We start from the raw sequence: 20696 nt of genomic DNA on the forward strand, positions 1-20696 counted from the left end.
TCCAACCGCTTCCATTTTGCTCACTTGATCCTAGGCACACACGTGGGACTACAAGGAGGCAGATGAAGTGAGCATAGATGCTTGCCCTGATGAGTAAGGAAGGAATGGACTAAAATAACAGGTTCCGTCAGGGACGTCACGCAGGGTCCTATGAAATGGATGTTAGGAGAAACACAGTCCTTGGTTTCAGGATGTCCACACTCCAGTAAGACAAGATCATAACCAATCAAATGTCACAAACGAATAGCGGACAAAGAAATACATAAGATTCATTTCTTAAATATTTACCAAACTTAATGGTACTTATGTCAGGGTAGTGGTATTTTATACGAATTTTCATTGCTTTTTTTGCTTTCCTAAACATGGAAGACTTTTACAAACGATATGAAATATACAATGTAAATTTTTCAAGAAAGTGTATGACTAATTCATTCAAACGTCAGTCCCTAAAACCATGCTCGATTGGTTGGTTTAAGAAATTTATTTTGGTGAATATGGTAGTTGCTTTTTATTTTTTTCATAGAATTTTCTCGAGGCAGTTTTACATTTACAGAAAAATTGAACAGACGGTGCAGAGAGTTCTTATATACCCCTCACCACTGGTACCTTCGGTTTTTCCTATTTATCAGCATTTTGCAAAATATATTTGTTATAGTTGATGAGACGATCACTTTTTGTGATGTACATTGTATGGATTTTGATAAATATATGATTACATACATCTATGATTTCAGTAGCACATATAATAGTTTCACTACTTTAAGAATTCCCTGTGTTCCACCTATCCCTCGCATTCTCCCCCCAACCCATTTGTTCAAAAGACAATCCTTTGTCTATAAAATTGCCTTGGCTCCCTTGTCAATAATCAGTTGACTATACTTGCCTGAGTCTATTTTCTCTCTATCCTATCCTGTTTCGCTGATCTATAAGCCAATAACACATTGTTTTGATCACTGTAGCTTTATAGAAGTCTTGACGTTGGGTAGTGTGTCTTCTGACTTTGTCTTTCTCCTTCAGTATAGGATTGGCTCTTCTGGGTCTCTTGTCCCTTCATATAAACATTAGAATCAGTTTGTTGATATCCACAAAATAAGTTGACCTATAGATCAAATTGGGAAAACCAGACATCCTGACCATATTGACTGTTCCTATCCAGGTACACGGAAAATCTCTCCATTTATTTAGATCTTCTTTGACGTGATTCATTTTCAGTTCTAAAGATGATCGTTGCCTCCATGGATTGTATTTTATATTTTCAGTACATATACACATACACGTGATTCCAGTGATTATTAAAAAGCAAAAGTAAAAACACAACAAGGAAATAAGTGCTACTAACAGAGGTGTATGTAAAAAGCCACAGGGGTATCACATCAGACAAGATTAATTCTATGAGGAGTTGATGGAGGGGACACTAGCTTCACCAAGGTGACAATGGATGAGAAATTCATCAACTAGAGACGTAATGGACCGCCTTTCTCCACCAGGCATGTGCATGTGTGTGTTCAGGATAGGAGGCTGGTTAAAGGCATTGTGAAGACACGAAACTACTTGGGGTGGAGGTTGGGGGTTATAGGACAGAGATATCACTTCTGTTGAAAGGATTTGGATAATCTAAAGAGAGGAAAGTCTCCAGCAGTGGGAATACAGGGTGCGCGGCAGAGTTAATGAAGTGTCGGATTTGTTTAAGGACTGATAAGAAGATCCATTTGCTGTTGTCTAAGAGGACAATAGTGGGTAAGGTGAAAAAGTCTGAGAGAACACCTGCTGCTTTTGCAAATAGTAGCTGTGTTCCTGGCACATTCTTGCATTGTTGTCTTTCTAAAAATATCTCAAGAGGGCAAACTCTAAGAAGGTTCAATCATTTATTTATCCATCCAACAACCATGTGAACTACATTCTACTCTAGGTGCTATTCTACATGATGGGACATTACAGGGATGAACCAGGCAGTAGGAGCCCCTCCGCCAAGGGGCATTGTTCTGCTCCCCCTTGTCAGCCATCTGCCTTGAGTCACCTGATCACACACTGTAAACACTTGTGTCCTATTATTGGTCTCAACGAGAAGTTCAGATTTCCTACTTTAAGAAAAAAAAAAGTTAACATTTATTCATTTTTGAGAGACAGAGTGTGAGTGGGGGAGGGGCAGAGAGAGAGAGAGAGAGAGAGAGAGAGAGAATCAGAAGCAGGCTCCAGGCTCTGAGCTGTCAGCTCAGAGCCCGATGCGGGGCTTGAACTTGTGAACCAGGAGATCATGACCTGAGTTGAAGTCGGAGGCTTAACCAACTGAGCCACCCGGCACCTCCAGATTTCCCTCTCTTGTTTACTGATCTAAACATTTCTTTAGCCCATCACCCATCTCTGTCCACTCCTTTGCCACTCAGCTCTTAATTCAATCTCCTGGTTCAAGAACTTCTGAAACAGTCTTTTCCATCATTTGTGCCATGAAATGCAAAGCTTTGAGGTTCCTGATCTTCCGCCAGAGTGGGGAATCAGAGTCAGGATGTGACATCTGTGTCGCACAAATGCCACTGAGGTATTCACCTGTGGCTTTCTGCTGGTGTTGAAGGTTAAAAATACTTCCTTTTTAGAAGAGGATGGGATAAGGTGTCTGTCTGGACAAGAGTGGGGCTATTCTGCAATTGATCGCCTGGGGGAAAGGAGTATTTTTCAGATTGGAAATAGAAACTGCTGGAGAGGCCTACTCCGTGCTTTACGACCCTCACCATCACACAGAAGGAATAATCACCTAAAGATATAACTATTGTTATCCCTCACAGAGGCTCAAAGGTGTCAACTAATTGCCCCAGGGTTACAGAGTTCTTTACTGAAGAGCTGAGTTTCAAATTTAGGTCTGTCCTCTATGGTGGCAAGCTTTTTGTCTATCTGTCTTCCCAAACTGACAGGATATCCAGAACAGAGGTTTTAGTTGAGTTTGTAAAACAACAATTATAACAGATTTTATTGGTGTCCTGCCCACCTCCTCCTGGAACTTATCATTCCAGAACCTGCCAACAGCCTCCTGCTACAGACGTCTAGAACTCTCTGCCTGTGGGATTTTTATGGACCTCTACTGTAGATCAACAGTACTGACAGATATGTCCCTAACAGTGGCTCTCCACCATTGACCTGTGGAAATGGAAGCATGAGAAATCCAACCTCCTCTACCCTGGGCAGGATGACTCAGGGGCACATTCTACACTGTGTTCCAAGGTTCCTGACAAGGCTGAGTGCTTGTCCACAGGTGTAACCTGCTGGAGAATACACCTTTCATTTATTTCCTTCCCTGCCTTGTCTCAGTCGGTTAAGCGGCAGACTTCGGCTCAGGGCACGATCTCACAGCCCGTGAGTTCGAGCCCCGCGCCGGGCTCTGTGCTGACAGCTCAGAGCCTGGAGCCTGTTTCGGATTCTGTGTCTCCCTCTCTCTGACCCTCCCCCGTTCATGCTCTGTCTCTCTCTGTCTCAAAAATAAATAAACGTTAAAAAAAACTAAAACAAATAAATAAATAACAAGATCCCTGTGTCCAGGTTGGGGGTTAAAGGTAGGGACTTAACTTTCAAGGGCAGCAACTTGAATACAGGCCCTGAATCTAGTCAGCCTCATGGAGGCGAGTGGTGATAATATTAGAACTTGTATTAGAACTTGTCCCCATGAAAGAGTGATCGAAGAAACATAAGTAGTTTCCATCTCAGACAGAATTAATTCAATAATTGTGGGGCAAGTGGGCCAGGAGATGGAGAGAATCCAAGGGATGATTAATGAGCAGCAGTGGAGTGAGTTGAGGTAGGTCGGAAAATACAGAGGCACTGGTGTTAATTGTCTCTGATAATTCACAGTATCTATTCTAGAAGACAACTCATTTGAAGCCACTGAGCATGGGTGTCAAACCTCAGGAAGGAATTTTAATCCTGATTGTAAGCAATCAGAAGATATTTCTTAACCACCCTTCACCTGAATTTCCAGGCTATAAAATGCGGATCTTAGTATGTGACCTATCTGTTGTAGTGATTAAAATGAGATATTGGTCATCCTGATTAAACATGGGCCAAAAGAGTGCCTGGGTGGCTCAGTCAGTTAAGCGTCTGACTCTTGGTTTTGGCTCAGGTCACGATCTCATGGTTTGTGAGTTCGAGCACTGCGTTGGGGTCTGCACTGACAGCATAGAGCCTGATTGGGATTTCTTTCTCCCTTTCTCTCTGCCCCTCCCCAGCTTGCCCCTCCCCGGCTTGCTCTTTCTCTCTCTTTCGAAAAATAAATTAATAAACACTAAAAATTTTTAAATGGACCAAAGACCATATCAGACACTTCACCAAAGGGGGAAAATGTGTACGGGTGTGTGCATGTGCGTGCGTGTGTGTGTATGTGTGTCAATATATATATATAATGTATAGATATAGAGATAGAGATAGAGATAGAGATATAGGTATTTATTTGAGATATCTATATCTATGTCTATATATATAGATAGATATAGATATCTCAAATAAGCATGTAAAAAGAAAAAGATGTTCCACATTCTCTATCATCAGAAAAATGCAAGTGAAAACAACAGGGAGGTACCATTCACCACACATCTATTAGAATGCCCCAAATCTAGAGCACTGACAACACCAAACGCTGTTGAGAATTGGAGCAACAGGAATTCTCACACACTGCCGGTGGGGATGCAAAAAGGTACAGCCATTCTGGAAGATACCTTGGTAGTTTCCTACAACACTAAACAGTATGTTTGGCTTTATAGGAAACTGCCAAACAATCAGTTGTGCTCCCTGGTGCATACTCAAAGGAGCTGAAAACTCATGTTACACAAAAACCTGCACACAGGTGTTTATAGAAGCTTTATTCATCGTGACCCAAACTTGGAAGCAACCACGATGTCCTTCAGTGGGCGAATAGGTAAACTGTGGTCCATCCAGACAATGGACTGTTATTCAGAAATAAAGAGAAATGAGCTGTAAAATACTGAAAAGACGTGGAGGAACCTTAAGTGCACGTTACTAAGTGAAAGAAGCCAATCTGAGAAGGTTCTGTAGTGTATAATTCCATCTCTATGGTGGTTTGGAACAGGCAAAACTATGGAGACAAAAAAAGATCACTGGATGCCAACGGTGGGAGTGGAGAGATGAATAGGCAGAGCACAGAAGATTTGTAAGGCAGGGAAAATCCTCTGCACGATGTTATAATGAGGAATACATGTCACTAGACATTTGTCAAAAAAAAAAACCCATAGAATGTAACGCCACCAAGAGTGGACCCCGATGGAAACTATGGACGCTGGGTGATGATCGTCAATGTTGGCCCATCCTTGGCAATGAACGTGCCACTCTGGTGAGAGATGTTGATAAAGGCGGAGGCTCCGTGCATGCAGGGACACAGCATATACGAGAAATCTCTACACCTTCCTCTCAATGCATTGCCAACCTAAAACTGCTCTTAAAAATGAAGTTAAAAAAATCCCCCCCCCCAAATAAGATGTCTATCAAATTCATGGAACAATGTAGATAATAAACAGCAGTTCCCTCGTCATCATACGCAGTAACCATTCTACTAGAAGAAAATAAAAGACTTTTTAAGAAGTCGATTAAAAGACTCAATTTTCTGGCTTATACAGAGAATATCCTAAGTAAATGCTTTCAAAAATCCTGGAATGTGAAGGCAGTCATTGTTTCGCTCAGAATTTATTAATGCATACGGTTAACTACGTTAGACAAAACATTCTGCTCCCATCGTGCTCATCATTGTAGACAGGGTTTATTCTGGCATAAAAGCAGAAGGCTCAGTTCAGGGAAATATGTCTCATTCAAAAAAAAAAAATTTTGTTTGAATAATTTGAGGAAGTACAGTGTAGCGGTGGGTGGGCACAGGGACCCAGTTTGCCTGCAGTGCCACAGATTTAAAAGAAGGAAGTTGCAAGAGGACGAAGCCTGCCATTTGCAGATGAAGGCAGTGGAGATGCTTGAGGAGGTGCACGACGTCCTCCTCGAACACGTCTGTGCTGGGGGCATCGCTTCATCCCTCTGCACACTTGGCCCGGCCTTGCCGCCACATTTCTCCAACGAAGGCATCAGTGACATGCTTTTTTTTTTTTTTTCCCTAGCCACTTCTTCTGAGTCTGTGTCAACACCAGGTAGCTGGCAAAATCCTTCATTATGTTCCCTGATTTCAATAAGAATGAATCCAGTCCCATTCCTTAGAGCATCTACGTTCATCGCATTCTGGGAGAAATTAGGAGAAGTCAATCTTTCTATAGGTATTGCTCTGAAAATGAAGCATGAACTGGAAGCACTTTTTTTTTTTTTTCTGGCAGAAAATAATTTTGTGAATACAACTCACAACCTAAATTACTGAAAGAATGAGGATCTATAATGAGTTTTCCAATGCAATTGTTGTTACTGAAAATATAGGCCCCCCCCTCAAAAAAAAGTAATTACAAAAATAATTGTATTGAGAAATGAAGTTGCTTCTTTGCAGGTAAGGTGGTTCCTCTTTCACTGAATGCCAATCACTTGATTTGCTCTTTTGCTTGAAAGAGTCAAAAAAAAAAAAAAAAAAAGGTAAAAGAAAAGCTGTTCTATGGTACTTACTGTGCATGGTTCCTTTAGGAAAAGGCCTTCAAGAAGGCTCTCAATTGAAGTTCATTGAAAGTTTAATTGACGTTATTACATGACTGCTTTTGGCAAAAGAAAGACAGAGCCGTAGTGAGTACAGGCAATTTTTTTTTTCTCTGCCTGTTCCTAGTTTTACCATCTTTGCTCCCTCACTCTTCATAAAAGACTATAGAGATGTTACTTTGATAATATGGAGTAGAGTTTTGTTTGTTGCTTGCTTTAATGGAAGGTAAGAAGAGAATATTAACTGGCCAAAGTTCTTAAACTTCATAAAAGTATGTATATGAGTATGAAATACACGCACATATATATGTATACACACACACGCGTATATACATACACACTTATATGTATGTATATATATTCACATATATGTGTGTATATATACACACATATGTGTGTGTGTGTATATATATATATATATATATATATATATATATATCAGCTGCTATGGGAAATAGCACATTTTTTATTCCTCAAACCAAGGCACATGCATGTGTGTGTGTGTATATATATATATATATATATATATATATCAGCTACTATGGGAAATAGCACATTTTATATTCTTCAAACCACAAATCATTCTTCTAGATGGTAAATATGTTTTAACTTTGATTCCTGAACTACCAGAGTATATATATTCCATGATCAGGCCATGCCAAGCATTTTTTTAGTAGAATCGTTTTTATTCAGAAAAAAACAACCCAAAAAACAAAAAAGTTTTCCAACCACACACAGGAGGGGTACAGGGAGGGGGAGGTGTCTGTCCATCCAGCCCCAGCCCCCAGCCCATGTGGTTTTGGCAGCAACAAGGGGTGTGGGGTAATGGCCCAAAAAATAAAAATGGTGTACGTGTGTGTATGGGAAAGAGAGGGGTGCAAAAGCAGTGAGGGGTGGGGGGTGGGGTGGACGAGGTCAGTACTGGGAACGCTGCAGGTGGGAGGCCATTTCATGACATTTCTTGTTGATCATCCCGCCGTGGATACCTTCTTTGCCCATCAGCAGGACTAGCGTCTTGGCAGTCATGGTGACAGTGATGTTGAAGGTGGGAGCTCCGCCGGTGTTCTTAGTACGGAGATCCATGGTAAATTCCCCGTCCTGCAGCAGCGAGTCCCAGATAACAGTTACTAAGTTCCTGAACATCTATTTGTGTATGAATAATGCAATGTACCTTTGGAGAAATGTTCATGAATGGTTAATGAACAAGAAAAATATCTGTGCTAGGTAAATATATCTGTGCTGAAAGATGGGATCGGGGATCGTCTGTACACGCACAGGCTGGCATCCAGTGATAAATCAGAAATCCGTGTAAAGGAAGGGGGATGGTCCACCCGTGAGGCCATCCTCTCTGCTCACTCTCCTGAGTTGGCGTGGTACACGTGACTAAAAATTAACACCTGTGTGTTTCCTTGCCCAAGCCATGACACATTACCAAGTCTCTGGATGGAAATGCTGCTTTAAAGGAATTATTGCGGGGACGATTTGAAAGAAAGTACTCTGGTCCAAGGACTGAACGTTAGGTGTTTAATTTCTTGGAAGAAATTTTTTTAAGTCCCATTAATCCCCAGTTCAATTTCTGTCTGGCGGACTATAGGTGCCTAAAATGTTTATACAGCTGAACTTGGAGTTAAAAATTAGAGACACATGCCTTTTTCCCTCCTTTTTTCCCCCCTCCTCTATCACTCCAATTAGAAAGTAGGTACTGGGGCGCCTGGGTGGCGCAGTCGGTTAAGCATCCGACTTCAGCCAGGTCACGATCTCACGGTCCATGAGTTCGAGCCCCGAGTCGGGCTCTGGGCTGATGGCTCAGAGCCTGGAGCCTGTTTCCGATTCTGTGTCTCCCTCTCTCTCTGCCCCTCCCCCGTTCATGCTCTGTCTCTCTCTGTCCCAAAAATAAATAAACGTTGAAAAAAAAATTAAAAAAAAAAAAAAAAAAGAAAGTAGGTAAGCTGATTATAAACCCAGGTCTCTGTAGGTTTCCACCAAACTACACCAACTCTCAGGATTCGAAATGTTCTTACTCTTGGTGTTGCAAAGCTTTCTCACGTCCATAATCTAATTTCGTATTTACAGTAACATGTTGATCTTGATATGAACAAAATTATTTTACAGATTTAATATGTGCCCAGGTAACAAACCTACCTGAGTTTCACATGTTTAATTGGTAAAGCTGATTTCAAATTGATTACGTAACTGCTCAGATGTGCTTTTCTTCTGAGTAATTGGTAAAACAAGGGTGAAATGTATTATGGATAAATTGCCTGGTGTTTAGAAGATATATATATATATATATAGGAGATGTTTTTGCTCGTTTTGTTTTCTGAGTTGTTTTTGCTTTTGTTTTCTTGTGGCAACACAATATGAAGTTTTGGTGAATTAAAAGTTACATATGCTAGAATTCCAGAACAATCTAGAAAGCGTATTCTTTAAAAATATAAACCCCGTTAAATAGGTGATGGGGATTAAGGAGGGCACTTCGGATGAGCACTAGGTGATGTACGGACGTGTTGAATCACTGTATTGTACACCTGAAACTAGTATAATACTATATGTTAACTAACTGGAATTAAAATAAAAACTAAAAAAAAAAAAAAAAAAAAAAAGAAAAGGCAATGTAAAAATGTATGAAACCTGTTTAGAGGCTATTATGACCATTATCAGAAAATCGGTGAAGACACTAACTCCAACTCGAAGCCTACGCCCACCTACGTGAGTGGAAGTCGGCAAAATCACAGAATCACAGTGAGACGCCATCAGATAGACCTTGACCCCAACTTTCATATGCAGCAGGGGATAGGATCAGTTTCTTCACAGTCGAAGTGAGGCAGGAAACAAATGGTTTATGGGTAATGAGGGAGAGAGGTTCCCATCAGCACTAAGCCCTGAGAGTATTCTTTTTGTAACTGAAACCAGAGGGATTGATGATTCTTCTGTAACACCCCCACAGAAGATGTTTTGAAGAAAGCAATCTCCAAACTTTGGCAGAAAGCATGTTCGCATGGAGCGATCGTCACAGCTTTATTATTTCCAGGACGTGTGAAATCGTGAATAAAGCAAAAATAGCAAATCGCGATTGTGATCGATTGCGGAACTGGCCACAAAATCCCCCCTGTGCCTGGACGCTCTCTGCTTTGCTTTGTGACAGAGCGGAGTGGATTTCGCCACCTCTTGAAATTGAGTTGGCCACGTGGCTTGCTTTGGTCAACGGGGCAGAAGCACAGTGCATCCAAGCAGAAGCTTGAAAGCACTTGTGTTTTGGGGCTTGCCCACTAAGCTGGTCTTGGAATCCTGAAATTGCCGGATGAAAGAGCCCAAGCTACCCTGTTGGGTCAGGTGGGACCGTGTGGCGAGAACCAAGGCATCTCTGCCGCCAGCCAACCAGCTGCCAGGGGTCCGAGTGAGACCATCTTAGCTCCAGACAGCAGCTCCTCTCCCAGCTAAGCTCCGATGCATTAGAGAGCCCAGCAGAAATCAGACGCGAAGCAACATCTCTCCAGCCCACGGTGCTGTAAGATCAATCAAACATGGTTTTACACCTCTGGTTTTGGGGTGCTTGTAATGCAGCATCAACGGACTGACACACACTGAAAGTGCAATCCGTGAAGACTGACCCAGCAAAACACGACTGCCTAGTCCTTTAAAAAAAAAAAAAAATCTCAGACAAATTTCAGGCAGAATGATTGAGAAAATATTGTGTTTGAATAGAATACTCAGAAGCCATTGGTTCCCGGATATCTGCTCCCGTGCAATTTTGTGTAAAGTGTCAGAAAGCACTGAATACAAACCCGCACTTGTAGTATGGACCGGATTGTCTAACTTTGCTGAGTTTCAGGGTTTTTTTTTTTTTAACCAAGAAAACAGAGTTCAAAATCTTTTTCCTTATAACGTCAATTACTCGGTACGTCATCTGACCTGTTGTAGGTGTTCAATAAGATGATAGCTCTCTCAGTTCTGGTGATCATAGTAATGCAGGTAGGAATCCTGCACCCATATCCAGAACCTTGTCCCATGAGCTGTTTGGGTCGAAGGTCACAATAAGGATACATGCCACACATTTGATTATCTGCTCTGATGGAGTTTCACAAGGACCAGCTGGGAACAGCCTAGGGGCATGAAGTAAGAAATTGGGAATCATGAAGAAGCAAAACAAGGAAACAAGACTGATAATTTAATGAGGGTGAGGTGCTCATGATTAACACCAGCAATGCAGGAAAACAATGTTTTTATTTGCAACGTGTAAGATTTCCTCTATGTAGGTGTATAGATCTAAGAGGAGAGATGCTGAAAATTCGTTTATTCGAATGCGTTTGTTTACATATTTTCAAAGGACTCTTGTTTTCCATTAAATTTTTCCACTAAGATTTCACACATTTGGGGGATTAATTAATATAATAAATATTCATCAGGGTAAGAAGTGAACCACACTCATGAGTGGATAGATCCTAAAAGCTGATTTTTATTTCTACTTTTTTTAAGTTTTTTTAAAATATTTATTTTTGAGAGAGAGAAAGAGAGAGAGAGAGAGAGAGAGAGAATGAGCAGGGGAAGGGCAGAGAGAGAGGGAGACACAGAATCAGAAGCAGGCTCCAGTCTCTGAGACGTCAGCACAGAGCCCAACGTGGGGCTCGAATTCGTGAACTGTGAGATCGTGACCTGAGCTGAAGTCAAACGCTCACCAACTGAGTGACCCAGCCACCCCTAAAACTTATTTTTAATGAAAAAGCATTCTTTAAAAGTTATGTAAGCAAGTAAATAAATGAACCGTGTATTTTCTACCACACATATATTTAAAGGTTTAAAAAAAAAAAACAGTCATGGGACGTTTGTTTCTGATAAAATGGTGATCCAGAGATCTTCAAAAAAAAAAAACAAAAGGTATAGTTTGCTAAGAAACAAACTTATAGGAAATTTTTTTTTAAATATCTGTTTAAATGAAGAATCAAGATTGCCAGAAAATACTAGACATCCTCTTGTATCTGAACCAGGGTGAGTCCACTGCTTGGTGAGTCAGATACACTACGTAGGGCTGTCGCACAGAGGAAACTTTATCTGCAAGAAATAAGGAGATCATGGGAGGAGTGACTTCCAAAGCCATGACTCCCAGAGCAAGGGTGTGAGTGGGTTCCTTCTATTTACAGTTGGGATGAATAGTTAGGTGAACGTAAGACCTCGCAAGTGCCTGCACCTTAAGGAAAGATGCCTGTACATACATCGGACCTTCTGTGAATGAGGCTGTGTTCCTCCTTGGGCAGAGACTTTAGTATCATAATGAGGGAAAGGTGGCTATTGAGCATTCGACACGTCACTCCATGATCTATCTGTGTATGCACGAGGCAGGGGTTTAGCTCAAACTGGTCTGCCGGTGCTCTTTTCCTCAGGCAGCCATTATTGCCGGAGGGGTTGTTTCAGTTTCCATAACGGGATGTGAGGCCTGTAGGCTCCTTTGCCTGAGTTACGAGATAAGCTGGAAAGAAGAACACAAGGAAAATGTAGGACAAAGGTCAATGGGTACCAGCAGGTGAATGGTAAAGGCAGGTCTTGGGATCTAGCTGGTGACAATCCGGCCTGGAAATAGAGTAGGATCTCGAATCTTGAGTGATGAGTTGTCCAGAAAGCCGGTAGCCACCCGGAAGTAATCGTCCAATCTCTGGTTATTGTGAGCTTCCTATTGAATGTGACGTCCACAGGGACAGAGCAAGATGTTGGGCCTGCCATGGTGAACAGCTAAGACAGAATGGGTACGGAAGCCCAGGACCTGAGGGGGCCACATTCTCAGTGAACATATAGACAAGAAAAATTCCAACCTCAATGTCAGTATGACTTACCTTGCAGCTGAGCAGAAGGAAAGGAAGATGATGCTTCCTGGACCTCGTGAACGGAAACTTTTCAAATTTTTGGAAGAAGATATATGATATCATTATGCCAGTAAGATCTCATAAATAAGGACTCTAATTAGTGTTTCTGAACATGACAAGTAAGAAAAAGACTGATGGGGCGCCTGGGTGGCGCAGTCGGTTAAGCGTCCGACTTCAGCCAGGTCGCGATCTCGCGGTCCGTGAGTTCGAGCCCCGCGTCGGGCTCTGGGCTGATGGCTCAGAGCCTGGAGCCTGTTTCCGATTCTGTGTCTCCCTCTCTCTCTGCCCCTCCCCCGTTCATGCTCTGTCTCTCTCTGTCCCCAAAATAAATAAACATTGAAAAAAAAATTAAAAAAAAAAAAAAAGACTGATAAATCCAGTTACAGGAAATATAAAAACTTTATTTACTTTATTAAAATAAACCATTAACAAAAATAGTAGAGTAGAAAAAAAAAGACTTGGAACAGTTATTGACCACACATATAACCTTTATAAAGAATTTCTGGAACCAGTGAGAAAAACAAAACAAGTTGTCTAATAGAAAAACGGCCAAAAACACGAAGAGCTATTTTGCTAACAATTGAACACATCAGCCAAAAAAAAAAAAAAAAAAAAAAAAGAGCAAAGACGATCAACCTCATTAGTAACATGAGAAAAACAAGCTAAAAATATCAACAAGATACCATTTTACACCTCCGAAACTGGCAAGCAATTAAAAGTCTGACAACTGGAAGGTTTGATCGAGATGTGAAGCCACGTGAAACCCTGAACATGAATGGTACACGTATAAATCGGTGCATTTGGAGTGTGATGCAGCTTTATCTGTAAAAGTGGGAGATGCAAATACACAATGACCCAGCAAATTTTGCTCCCAGATAAACGTTGCTTGCTGTGTCAGAACAGATGTGCGTGAGAATGCCCCCATCTGCATTGTTTGTAATAAACTCAAATGTAGCAATTTGACCACGAGAAAAAGTGTTAGGACAGAAAAGGGAATACTATATAGCAGTGAAAATGGTCCATTACACCTCTATACATCGATAGGAATTGATCTCACAGACAAAAATGACGAGTGAAAAAGGCAAGCTCTTATAGAGGACATTTCAGGAGAGTATTTAAATAATATTCGAACCAAGGTAAACGGCAAAGATATACTACATCAACCATGGGCAGAGAGTAACAGCTCACATTGAGCTTAGGGGTTATGCTTTCCTGGGAAGGAAAGTTTTATTTCTTAACATATATCTTGGATACACTTGTGGTATTCTCCTTCGTAAAGATTCCATATTTGTGAAATATTGCAATACCAATTTTATTAAAATGATCTTGAAAAGTGCCCACTGGTTGTACCAAATTCATACTAGTCATTACCCTTGGGGAGGGGGAAGGAGACTGGTTTTGCAGGGAACAGGGAAAGCATTTTTCCATGTCCTTTAAATGTAAAGACTCAGTCTTCAGCTCTGCCTCCTCTCATCCACACACCTGCTCTAGGTGGGTTTTGTTTGTTTGTTTTTAAATATTTGTTTGTTTGTTTGTTTGTTTAGTGAGAGAGAGAGAGAGAGAGAGAGAGAGAGAGATAGAAAGAGAATCCCAAGCAGGCTATATCCCCACCTGTATCCCCTGTCTAGTGCATCCTTGGATTTCCAGCCTTTATGTCCAACTGCTTATCTATTCATCATTTTCCCTTGGGTTTCTTCTTTCTTTTTTTAATCTTTTAAAAAATATTTATTAATTTTTGAGAGAGAGAAACATATTGTGAGTGGGTGAGGAGCAGACAGAAAGGGAGACACAGAATCCAAAGTAGGCTTCAGGCTCTAAGTTGCCAGCACAGAGCCCATGCGGGCCTTACGCAGAGCTTGAACCCACGAACCACGAGATCATGACCTGAGCCAAAGTCGGACACTTAACCGACTGAGCCACCCAGGCGCCCCAGGGATTTTTTTCTTTTAAGACTTTATTTTTAAGTAGTCTCTTCACCCAACATGGAGCTTGAACTCACAACCCTAAGATCAAGAGGCTCGCGCTTCACCAACTAAGCCGGCCAAGCACCCCTCTCCTTAGATTTCTCATTGGCATCTCAATTTAAAAAAAAAAAAAAAAATATATATATATATATATATATATATATATATATATATATATTCGTAATGTTTATTTATTTTTGAGAGAGAGACAGAGCCTTAGCAGGAGAGGGGCAGAGAGAGAGGGAGACACAGAATCTGAAGCAGGCTCCAGCTGTCAGCACAGAGCCCAGCTCGGGGCTCAAACCCATGAACTGTGAGATCATCACCTGAGCCAGAGTTGGACACTTACCTGACTGAGACACCCAGGCACCCCTCAGTTTTAAGACGCCCATAGGAGACATGACTGTCTCCCCAGAAAGGACCTGGTAGCCAGTCTTCCCCATTTCATGGCAGGCACTGCCATCTGGTCAGTTGCTATTCCCATATTCCAGGAGATATATACATTTTACAGTCTGTCTCCCTCTCTGTGCTCTTACCTGGCCCATTCTGCATTCTAAGCATACCCTAAATCCATCCACTTCTCAGTCTCCACTCTTACCCCTGTAAATAAACCAAGTCACCACCCTTTCCCACCTGGATAAGTACAGCAGCCCCTGCTTACTGTTGTGCCTCCAATATTGCCCACCTGCAGGCCATTCTTCTGAAGGTAACCCAAGGGACTCTTTAAAGATAAATCATATGATGTCACGTCGTGATGAAAATCCTGCATTGACATTGAAATGTGGCAGACCATGTCCCCCCCCCCCACACACACACAAAATGCCACTTGGACATAAGGTTCATTTGGAGCTAAAGGCTCTTGAACAACAACAGGTATTGAAAGGATGCTCCAACACTCCCTTCTTCTTTCTAAAAGCAGGAGATAATCCCCCCCGTGAAAGAGGTCTTCTGGGAGCCTGGGTGGCTCAGTCAGTTGAGCATCTGACACTTGATTTCAGCTCAGATCTTGATCCCAGGATCGAGTACTGAGTTGGGCTCCAAGCTGAAGTGGAGCATGTTTTAGGTTCTCTCTCTCTCCCTGCCCCTCTGCCCTCTGCCCCTCTGCCCCTCTTCCCCATTCTCTCTCTCCCTCTCTCAAATTAAAAGAAAAAAGGGGGTCACCTGAGTGGCTCAGTCAGTTGAGCATCTGACTCAGATCTCAGCTCATCATGATCAGGTAATGATCGGATTTGTGAGATCGAGCCCCACATTGGGCTCTGTGCTGACAGCTTGGAAACTGCTTAGGATCTCTCTTCCTCTCTCTCTGCCCCACCCCTGCTTTAGCTCTGTCTTTGACACACTCACACTCACACACACACACACACACACACACACACTTTCTCTTTTTTTCTCTCTCTTCCTTTCTCTCAAATTAAATAAACATTAAAATTTTTAACGAAGAAGAAGAAGAAGGAGAAGGAGAAGGAGAAGGAGAAGGGGAAGAAGGAGAAGAAGGAGAAGAAGGAGAAGAAGGAGAAGAAGGAGAAGAAGAAGAAAGTGGTCTTTCCACTACCAGGGGAAAGTAACATCCTTATCACCAAGAGCTGGCAACTGGGAGAAATCTGTACAAACTAACCCTCTTAGCCACTTTTCCACCCACTAACCACACTTGTCTCAGCAACTTTGCCTTGATACATTTCCACAGTTTATTATTCTTTGTCCAGTTCGGAATATAACCATTCAACTCTAAGTGCTTCTTTGTGCCTTTATGTCTTTATAAGGGCTGCCATGACATGTAAAACTTACATTACATAAATTTGAATTTTTCTCCAATCTATTTCATGTCAACATAATTCCCAAACCCAGCCCAAAACCCTAAGAGCTACAACTGTAGGGGTCAAATTAAGCCTCCACTAGAGGATCACATTGCCCTTAGAATCATATCCAGGGGCGCCTGGGTGGCGCAGTCGGTTGAGCGTCCGACTTCAGCCAGGTCACGATCTCGCGGTCCGTGAGTTCGAGCCCAGCGTCGGGCTCTGGGCTGATGGCTCAGAGCCTGGAGCCTGTTTCCGATTCTGTGTCTCCCTCTCTCTCTGCCCCTCCCCCGTTCATGCTCTGTCTCTCTCTGTACCAAAAATAAATAAAAACATTGAAAAAAAAATTTAGAATCATATCCAAATTCTGGTTCATCAAGCTCTATAGAACCTGGCCCCTGGCCACCTCTCCACACATCCCAACCCCACAGACAGCCTCTCTCTCTGTTGTCACACGTGAAGCATACTTACCCCTTAAGTACCCCTTGTCCCTGTAAGGACTAGATTTTCTTTCTCATGAGACCCATGATTATCCCATCACAGCCTTCAAGCACCCAAATCTTCTCTGGGAGATCGTTGCAGTTGGGTTATCCCAGAGCACCGATTTGTGCAAATACTTAATTCTCTCCCTCTCCCTCCAGAAGGTAAAATCACACATAGCCCTCACCATGTACCTGGCTCTGTTCAAGAACTCCACGTGTGTTTACTCGCTAATTACTCAGCACAACTCTTAAAGGTAGGTACTGCGATTTTCCCCATTTTACAGATGAGGAAGCTGAGGCATGAAGAGATGGAGTTACCCGCAGGAGAGCATACAGTTAGTAAGCACCACCCCGATGACTTGAGCATGGACAGGCTGGCTCCAGGATGCATGTGATTTACCCCCCCACACCCCACGGACACCGTCATGTGCAAAAAAACCCATGCTCCTTCTTGCTGTTTTGTCTGTATCCTCACCATTTAGAACAGTGTTTTGCACGCGGTGGCTACTTTTGAAAATGTTGAGTAAATGCATGAATCTATATATTTTAAAGAAAATCCACATTCATATGGTTTGTTGTCTATATGCACACAATGTAAAAAGCAAAATACTGTGTGACCTTGAGCAACATAAATTTAACTTCTCTGTGCTTCATTTGTAAAATGGGAATGACCATAGAACCTATAACGTAGAATAGTAAGGGTTAAATAAATTAATGTATTGACAATATTTAGAATAGAACCTGTGTGTGTGCACATGCGCATGTGTATATATATATGTGTGTGTGTGTGTGTGTACAAACACACACATGTGTGTGTATATACACGCACACATATATATATGTGTATATATATGTATATATATGTATATATATGTATATATAATATTATTTTATATGCCCATTATTCTATATTCTATATTCTATATTCTATATTATATATAATTAATAAATGTTAGGTATATTGATAAAGATAAACCTAGATGATTGGAGAATAGACTTTTTTCTTTGTACTTTTCCTCGTGTACCAAATTTCCAAGTGCATAAATACATTATATCAATATAGATATCTGTACATCTATATCTGTGTCTAACTCCTGCAGGCTTTTCTGAGGAGAAGCCTGAACGGACTGGCTCCTCTCATCCTGTCACCTTGCTGGCCCCACCACTGCCTACAGCATATCTGTGTCTACTCGGCAAAATATATCTCATTCGAGAGCTGTCATGCTGGAGCCCGCAATGTGCCTGCATCCATCCAGTGGCAGGGACCAAGGTGAAAGCCTGACCGTGCAGAGGCACATAGGCTGCTTGGGCAAGGAGAAAAGACGGCCAACGAACCAGTATGATGGAGTGCCTGAGTCCTAAGACAGAGGGGATACTGATGGGGGAGGAAGGGAGCCACCAAGACGGAGGGTGGCCCAGTGCTCCCAGTGTGGTGGGGCAGCCTGGTTCAGAATTGAAACCCTGGGTTGAAAGGTTGATCCAGCAGACCGTCCCAAAGGGATACCTGCTCTCCTCTCAAATACCAACAGAACCCTAATAAGAGCATCTGCACTAAGAGTGGGTCTCTACCTTGCCATGTGGGTCTGTTGCTGTTTCCTCACAACAAACCTACCACACAGGGAGTAGGACATCCATCGGATGACTGAAAGACGGAGAGGTTTAAGAACTTTCCTGGGATCACACAGCTGGTAAAGAGAGCAGCTCCAGAATCCGTGCCAAAGGCCATAGTGGAAGACATTTCATCGATTGTTACCAGAACGTCTTCAGGCAAGTATTTGCTTCTCAGTTTGCTGATCAAAAATGTTGGCCTTATAAACATTATTTGCATTATTTCTATGGGGACTACATGAGATGATTCCCATAATAGTGTTTTTATAAACTATACGGAACCTTGAAATCAGAAGGATTAGTCAGAGTAAACAGTTATTAATTACTGTTACTTTAATAACAGAATGATTGCAGAGTTATTATAAGCAGTTATCATAGAATTATTATTACATCTTATCTAGGATGAGGGGGATAACCAGTCTAAGGAATGAGAGCAGGTGAAAAGTAAGTTATTTTTTAGCACTTAGATTCAGTGCTCTGTTCCTGCCAAAATTCCAACCCCCAGAAGGGGACTTGTGCTCCAAGACATTTGGGGAGAAAGAATTCCTGGTCTACCATGTTATCATCATGATAACATCATCTCCAAGAATAGGGGTGGGTCTCAACCAGTGGAGGATCAAAAGTGAATCGTGTAGTTAAGCCTTTCTTGCAATGTGCTCATTGACATTGAGGTACTTGTTTGTAAACAGCATTTTCAGGAATCCAGACTACTTTTCCTACTGTCTATAAGGCTTTCCACCCGAGTGTACCATGAGTCAGTCAGGCTCTTTGTCCCCAGAAACAACTTTTAATCTCCCCTGGTCCATCCCTACACTTTTTTCCTCCTCTGATTCCCTTCCCTGGTTAATGACACACAAGCAATGACCCAATTCTTATTGTGTGTTCATTTCATCCTAAGCAGGCACCAAATCTTGATCACCTAGCCTTTAAACATCTCTCATACCTATCCCTTCTGGATCCGTCCTCACTAATACCATTTTAGATGAGTCACTGATCAATACTCAGAGGCATTTTCAATAGCTTCTTAAGAGGAATCACAGCCTCAGACTCAATCCCACAAATTGTCCATCACACTTCTGCCAGAGGGAATGTTTCAAGTGCAAATGTGCTCATGATGGACGCCCATTCTTTGTTCTTTGTGCTCCTGTGGAACTTTATATGTGCATCTCTGATACTGATTTTTCAGTGAGGTTAAGATGCCTACCACTGGTTTAGGTGACAAGATTTTGGCTAACACGTGGATGGATCCTATCCCACTACTTATGTATATTTATTTTACTGTAATAGGAATAACATAAGTTATCCAAAGAATGATAGAATGTGTTATTCACAAACATCTTATGATTCACTTGATGTAAAATTTTTACGAGCATGCCAATGATAATAAGGTCGGTGAACATGCACAAAAAACAAAAACAAAAACAAAAACAAACAAACAAAAAACCTCTCCAGGATGGAATATTGGCTACTTCATTTTGCAGAGTGCTTATATTATAGCCACATTCAGAGTTGTATCGCCGGTCAGCTGGGCAATGAGCCCCAAGGCACACGGTCTCCCCTGTTGCTCTCTATCCCAAGCATATCCACAGTCCCTTACATAGTGATTTCTGTATTGCATGAAGTTCAACTCTGGAAGGAGGAAAATACTCAACTGCTAGCCAAGTTCCCATCCCTGGTATTTCTCTCGGTGAGTCAAGATTCTTTTGGTTTTAAGTGACGGGGCAGAAACACAGCTCAAATTGGTTTAGGCTCAAAGGAAATTTTTGCCTCATATAATTGAAAAACTTGGCAGTACCTATAGCTCAAGGGTGGCTGAATCCAGATGCTTAAATAAGGCGGATGGGAGCAGTGACATCTCTCTATGGACTTGGGCTTTTAAAAAACTGTTTTCTTTGTTTGTTTCAGCTTTGTTCTCATGCAGCTTCTGATAGTTTCTACACGATAATTCTGTAGCTCCAGGCCTAGGTTATTGTTATCATAAACAATCGGGAAAGAAAACACCTACTTCCGTTGCTGCGGGCACTGAAGGGGGGCGGGAACTTTTAAATGGATGGTCCATTTGAAATTGGATCCAGATATCGCCAAGTCGAATACTTACTGAATATTTACTGCATATTCATTGAATATTTATTCTGTTGTTTCTGCACTCAGAACACATTTACTGAGCCCCTATTAGGTATCAGGCACTCTGTGACAAAGGCTCAGGTCTATCCTGGGATACAGATAAGTATAGAAGAGCATCATATTATAGTGTTGGAAATACCATATAAGGAGGAACACGAGCATGCTACAGATGGATGAAAGTGAGCATCTGACGCAGTCTTAGGAGGCAGGAAGAGATGAAGGAAAGGTCAGAGTCATCTAAAAAAAGAACTTTAGGAT

Source organism: Leopardus geoffroyi, chromosome B1 (assembly GCF_018350155.1).
Source record: "Leopardus geoffroyi isolate Oge1 chromosome B1, O.geoffroyi_Oge1_pat1.0, whole genome shotgun sequence".
Taxonomy (NCBI): Eukaryota; Metazoa; Chordata; class Mammalia; order Carnivora; family Felidae; genus Leopardus; species Leopardus geoffroyi.